Genomic DNA, 7,241 nt, shown 5'->3' on the forward strand with positions numbered 1-7,241 from the left:
GGCACAGAATCCTTAAAAAGCATCGTGGAGCTGGGGATGGGGAAAGGATTTTGGTGGAACAGGTTGCCACTTGTATTCTGAGGTTCAGCTAAAGAGTTTTAAATAGTTGCATGCAGTAGAAGCATGACTACAGAAGGTCATGATTGTAGCCTACAGGGATGTCATAAAAGATGGTCAAAGAAAAGCCATTCATATAGCAAAGTACTGAATCTCTGGACTGGGGACACTTGCAGGTGGATCACTACGATCTGCACGGTTTAGAGAGCGCTTGTCTTTCACACATACTGTCCTCTGTAAGTACAGAATTCTATGGTGCTGATTTTAATACTGAACTTGTTAATCTGTTTTAGGCAAACACTAATCAATACAAGAAATGCAAAAAAAATTTCTAAATTTGGAACAGGATTAAAGAAAATAATTCTGACTCCATTCAGAGTCAATGGTAAAACTAGTAATTTCAACGAGGTCATCGTGATCCCATGGGATAAGGTTTCAACAAGCACTGAAGAAAATAAATTCACTAGATAGATACAAACGAGGCTCTGACTTAAGTGACCCACTTTACTGAGTCCAAAACCCTTCTGAAAAGTGCACAAAGTGCTGCAGAGAGGAACTGTGCAGCACAGTACAGAGAACGTCAACAACTGGGAATGTTTTCTGGCATTATACCGTCCTAGATGTTAGTTGCAATTACCTACAAAAAAGGACTATATTGGCTGGTGGGACATAAAGAAATTAACCTCACCTATGAAAGGGATCGAAAGAGGACCACCCAGTTGACAGCCTTTGTTTTTTCTTCTGACTTGGTTCAAGATCGATTAACCGTCAGTTAGAAAGAGGTCTTTCAATCATGACACTTCCCTGTCACCTTTCAAATCAATGCAAATGTCTCCTAGACAAAGTCAGCCAGCCAGAGCACAGCAAGGCACAGCTATCCTGCCTCAAAATAACTCCAGGAAAATAATCACTGCTGTTAAAGGAAATCCGTGATAATTTCGCAGAAAGGCCCAATATTAACTCTTCATTGGTTATGAACATCAAAAAAAGAAAACATCACTTGCTTATATACATATCGAATAGTGTCAGACATAAAAGATGCCTGAATTCTGACAATTCTGTACCTCATCAAAATTTTGGATTTACTACATGGTAAGAATTACATGTTTTTAGCAAGAACCATTCTGCGATTGAATGGTTCTTCAAGAATTTTTCTTCAAGTACTTGTAAAATTTTTATGTTCTCCTCACCTAATGCCAATGACTAGCACACTTATTACATTACTAGCTTTAGCCTATTATGTTATGAAAAAAATCAGAGAACATACTCTATGACAGAGAAGGATACAGTTTGGCATATGTCTATACTATACTATGTTTGACACATCTGTACGAGGAAGGATAATGGAAGCATGACTTTAATATTATTTCTGACAGTAGGAAATAAGAGCGAAGTGTATGCAATACAATCACATCACTGGCTCCTGACAATGCTCCACTGGCTTCGCTACTGTTATTAGGAATTCTTAGCCTATATAATTCCACTTCACCAGTACTATTTCATGGGTTCGACTACAGGTCAGGAGCATACATTGCTGGTGCTTTACTTGCAAAATGAGTCTTACATATGCAATGTTTGAAAAGCCTGGCCAGAAGCCGCAGTATTCTCAAAAAATGGTTAATTTTTAGTCTTTCGTCTTTGATGCAGCCACTAAAACCATTTCAATATGCAAGGCTTCACTTCCTCATAGTAAGAGTAGACTATGCATCTTTGTTTACACATAGATTCATTTACTTCCACGATATTGAAGTTCCAGTTACCATGTGGCAGCGCAATGTCTATCACTTTGAGCACAGCTTTACACATAATGTGTAGGCCAAGACCTTTTATTGCCTAACAGTATGTTAGCTCAGCAGAATGAAATATTTTCTATAGCAAATATTCTATTGTTAGAAAACAAACCAATCTACTGAATGTGAGATGTCAAAAGAAAATGAAATACATGTCCTGTGTGGTCCATGGTACCACACAGAAAACCAATAATAATTTAACTTCTGCAGGACAAGTTGATGTGTTTAGTTTCTGTGTGAGCTGCTTTTCAGTCTACTGACATTTCAGCAGTATATTTTGAGAGGTGACATTTTGGAAAGGATACCGTGATTTGGTGCAGGTGCAGTCCATTAGTACTTTTAATTTCTTGAGTTTTGAAAAAGAAGGGCAGCTTCTCGGGAAACTACTTTAAAATGGCCATTATACATTAGATTTGTCCTGTTCTGACTTTCTTCGGTTTTATGCAATGTCCATCTGAATTTCTCATCTCTCTGTCTTAGATTCTGGTCACCATTTCTCTTCAAACAGAGCAGACTCCTGTGAGGATTAACAAGCTGTAGTCTTTTTGGAACCACTTTAATTAAATTAGATACTAGCCTGAATTCTGTAAAGGTGATGAGCAGATGAAAAGGCGAAGGGAGGAATATTGTCCTCAAGAAATAATTTGCTCAAAAAAGCATTTGCCCTCCTGAGTGACTTTGTGCAAATCAGTATCAATACACTGTGCAAGAGACTATTTTATAATTGTATGACAGCTTGCTCCATGGACTTTATTGCTTAGAGCAGTTTGCAAGTTTTCTTACAGACATGAAGGAAAAGAAAAGGACTTTCTTTCTCAGGCTTTTTTAAAGGCACTGGATACTCAGAGACCAATTCCTTCCCATTGATTACAAATTTCTTCAGTCTGCCACCAAGATGCTTCCTTGCCTTCCATGTCTCAGTGCATTCTCATTTTCCACTGCCACAGACTATTATTTAAAGGAGGAAAAAGCTCAGTTTAATCATAAAAAAAAAGGCAACAAATAAAATGAGACTAGAGACAGTGAATAGCCAGAGCCACTACCACAAACTTAACTGCCAGGGGCAAGCCATCTTCTAAATCTAAACTTTTAATTACTAATTCACAAATTATTAATTATTAATTAGTCATTTTACTATTTATTGAGCAAAATTGAGTCATGCTAATCTTTAAAGCTATCAGTAATTTTTAATAGCAAACATGCATGTTGGAAATCCAAAACACACAAATCTCAATAGCCAATCCTTCTTCATCCTGTTCTGTGGCCACAACAGAAACGAAAATATCTTTCATCAAAATGTGTCAGTAAGTGATTGTGAAATTTGCTACCAACAAATAAATTACTACCTATATAATGACAATACAAGGGAACCAAGCCAAGAAAACAGATTTGTCAGAGCGATGATGATAAAAAGCAAGCTTAGTATGTTTCAGAACAGCCAGTACGTATTTTTTTTTTTCTTTACAGCAAAAGGAATTCAAAGAGAGGTGTTAAGGTCTGGTTAAGAAATGTAAGCTGACAGCAAATTATGTTCTATGTTTAATTAGAGAACCTATGGCAACTCAAACTGTGTATGGGAAAAAAGTAAAGAGATTAGATCTGAAAGACCCATTAGTGCAAATATGGCACTGTTTTCTTTAAAAGATGGTCTGACTTGATGAAAATCCTGACTCCATGAAAGTTGAAGGGAGTTTTGGCACCGACTTAAGTGGAGCCAGGATTTCATGAACTGTGTGTTCATTTACACCTGTTTACATCGTCTGCTTTTTATGTCTGTTAGCATTTTGGAATCTGCACTCCTGTGCAGAAGGAGAGTAGGCTGGAGAAAACATTTGGCTAGAATTCAGGAGACAAAAGTTCAATTTCTGTCACAGGCTTTCTGAGAAAACCTGAATAAGTCACTACCTCCTTCTCTTGTGTTCAGGTTCCTTCTCAGGAAAATTCAGGTGATGATACTAAACTCCTTTCTGAGGTCCCCGGAGAGCGAAAGATGAAGAGTGCTACAGCTAGGTGTATTTTTTGGTTTTCATCACTAAAAACACTAAATTCTAACAAGACACCAGTGTGACATCCCTGAAGGCACATGATGAAGAACATAACTGGGACTTTTAGAACCTTCTTTTGCATAATGAGAATGTGTAAGAAAGAAAAACTATCTTTTAAGTTGGTTACAGTGGCAGCCATTAAAACATCCATATGTAAACACGACTATTAATGTGACTATTAAGGAAACAGCTGACGAATAAAAGCGGAAGTCCATAATACAATCAACATGCTTATTTAGAAAAAGTCAGAATGGTGGAATTGCTTCTTCCAGGTAATTCTTTGCTACAGTAGGTTGCATATTACCCTGGAAATGTCACTAATGCTGTATTTCATGAATTTTCAACAAGCTCTGCATGGACAGAACACTGAGCAAGGTGACAGTCTTTCTTTAATCGCTAACAGTTTGAATTTACTCCAGCAGCTATAATTTTTTTGGTCCACAGCCTGCAGAATGGCTGTAAACTATCTATCTGGCCTTTCATTTTAGTTTCAATCTTGCAATGAAATCTGTGTGAAAGGTTCCCTGTGGCTACAACATCCACCCACTGCAGCAGAAGGTCACGATTATGCTTTTAGGGACAATAAAATGTTTTAGCAAATTTTAGATAAACTGTATTTCTTTCCTGTTCATTACTTGACTTGTTATGAGTTTTAGCTAACATAAAATCTGTGATCCATAAAGGGGGCAAAGCACAACAAGCACAGTCAAACAGCTTTAAGTCAACCTAGTGAACTAGTCAACTTCACAACTAGAGGATGAAGCTTGGGGGTTGATCAAGAAGGTTATCTCAAACACCAGATTAAAACCCATAGGAGCTGTAAGAGCATGAAACAGATTAATGAAGTTAATGCAATTAATTCCGAACATGCAGAAATGTTTAGCCTTTAGGAGGAGATAAAGATTCATATCTGGTCAAAGAGTATTTATCAAACGAGCTACCCTGGAATTGTCACTTCATGAATTTAACACTACTAGTAAAACTAACAAGTATTGCTGCAGGAACACCAGCAGTTGTTTAACAAAATATTGGCTAAGGATTACAGTGTGTCTGCAAGTCTGGTTTTTTTAGAGGTGAAAAATTTGGGGGAAGGGTTGTTCCATGAGAACTGTATCAAGAGCTCTCATGCCTAATGTTGAATCTGATCATTTCAGATGCAAAATGTACTTATCCTCAATTTCCAGTCTTGCAATTTAACCTGGTTATATGAAAATCAAACAAAGTTGTTTCATTCTTATATAATCTAGCCTTTGCAAGAAAAACTATGCATCTCCCATTAGTTACCTGTGAGGCAATGGATGGAAGAGTAATAGATGAGAAACAGTCTGCAGAGGACAAGAGCAACAGTACAGGGCCAAAATTTGTTTTCTATTTCTTGAAACCGTTCCTCCAAAATGGAATTCTGTATATTGAATAACGAGTTTGGAGAACCCCGGACAGCCATCGCCAGTGCCGTTCCTATTTTATGAATAGACAAAACACTTCAAAAGCTGTCACTGCAAACTAAGAAGCAGCCAAGGTGAGTTTGCAGAGCTGCAATCAGATACAAATAACATGTTGTATGAAAACTGAGGTATAACATCTTTGAGATAAACTTCATAGCACTAGAAACTTAAAAGGGTCTCTTAAATCACTCAGCCTGGATCTCAGCTTAGAAGAAAATAGCTGAAACGTCTTAAAACTTCAGAAGGGAAGTGCCTACAGCCTACTTTGCCAAATAATGAACTTGTGAAAAACCCGGAAAACGTTAAGCAGATCAGCAAGACAAAGGTAAAAAGAAAAGCTTAATACTTAAACTAAATATAACCACAAGGGCTTGTATCTATCTACACAAAACCCATAGTTAAAACAGCATGAAGGAAAATAATTCTGTACTTCAAAATGTCTTCTCTATTCTAAGATGATATTAGGATCAATGCACTGACAAGAGGAAAATTTTCTTGGCAAGGAGTCAGGAGCCAGAGGAGATTAATGTGCACCTATACATATATATGAATATGTATATGTACTTTTTTTAACTGTAAGAATGCTCCTGCCCCTTCATGTCTAGTCTAATATTCCAACCTGATATAAATAAAACTGACATAGAAAATGATGAGAGAAAATATAATATTATATAATAACTTTGGCTTCTTTTAAAATACCTGGGTTTACATTTTTTTTTTCCCTGTGGAGTTTTTAAAAATTAAAGTGCTATAGGTGAAGTGATTTAAATAATATTTTGGCTTTGGTAATAACCATATGTGAAAGCTGTACAGTTTAAATTTGTAAATGTTATTTTACTGCAGTGTCATAATGAACTTAAAGTAGATGAGAAGCTTTGTATTAGAAAAAACCAGATTATTGAAAGGAGACACATAAGCACTTCACAGTATCAGGAGCCTAAAAAGGAATATTTTGTCTTCAAACACTTCTACTCCTCCCATTAATACAAAACCTGGTCTTTTTAAAATATCGGCTTCAACCAACAGGATGGATGTGTTGCATTTAGGTTGGTTGGACCGTGTGTGATCTGTCAATTTTCTCGTTTCTGTGCCACTCTTTTCCTACTGAAGCAGGGACAAAGAAACGTATTAGTGGCTCCTGATTTATCAGATAACACCCAGTAGAATACAAGCTGTGAATTTCTGTACACGTTTTTGCTTACTACTTCTTGCTACCAATCATATTTTCAGCACAGAACACATTTTTAAAACAGAAGGTTTGGTTTTATCATCCTGCCTGTTATACTCTGGTCTCTGTCAGTCACATCTTTTTCTGGATCAAGAAACTTTAGACTGCTGCCTCTTGATTTTTACATCTTGTTTTGTCGCAGTTGGCTCACTGTGCCTATCCTCAAGTTTTACTGCTGTATCATGTTTTCTATGACTCAGGCCGAGACATGATTTATGTGGTCCAGAACAAGGGATGAATGGAAGTGAAAAGAAAGGGCAAAACCACAATAACAGACTAAAATGGAAGAGCAGAAAAGACCAAGCAAGGAGGATGAAACCTTGCATTTTCATCTTCCTGTTGAAAATGAAGGATCAAATTATGCCTTTAAAGTGAGTCAGCTGTGCTGAAGTTCTTTCCCAGTGATGTTAATAACCTAATTTCATTAATTGCAATAGACCGGGATTTCATTTCACCTAAAAACCAAAAGCGAGTAGCTAAAGATGTTTGATGTTCATCCTGACTTGGTTTTCAGAGCTCAGATTCTCAGTATTTTCTGAAACTAGTACTTGTTTTCTGTGTCTTGACACACTGTAGATCAGAGCAGAGACTCTCCTTTGGATGAACTGGAGCCTGCAATCTCTCAGTAGAATCATTCTGGTTCAAATGGCCCAAGGTCTTGTCTCCTCCTGGCCAG

The 7,241-nt window shown here is 37.1% G+C and overlaps 1 protein-coding gene across 1 annotated transcript in view; it reads right to left on the minus strand.

Moving 5' to 3' along the window:
* Positions 1 to 7,241, minus strand: part of LOC104499749 — a gene marked incomplete at its 5' end in the record, with an annotated part of 39,006 nt that overhangs the window by 18,170 nt on the left and 13,595 nt on the right. The gene's annotated exons all lie outside the window — the stretch shown is intronic.

Source organism: Buceros rhinoceros, unplaced genomic scaffold (assembly GCF_000710305.1).
Source record: "Buceros rhinoceros silvestris isolate BGI_N320 unplaced genomic scaffold, ASM71030v1 scaffold16429, whole genome shotgun sequence".
In the NCBI taxonomy this organism is placed as follows: domain Eukaryota; kingdom Metazoa; phylum Chordata; class Aves; order Bucerotiformes; family Bucerotidae; genus Buceros; species Buceros rhinoceros.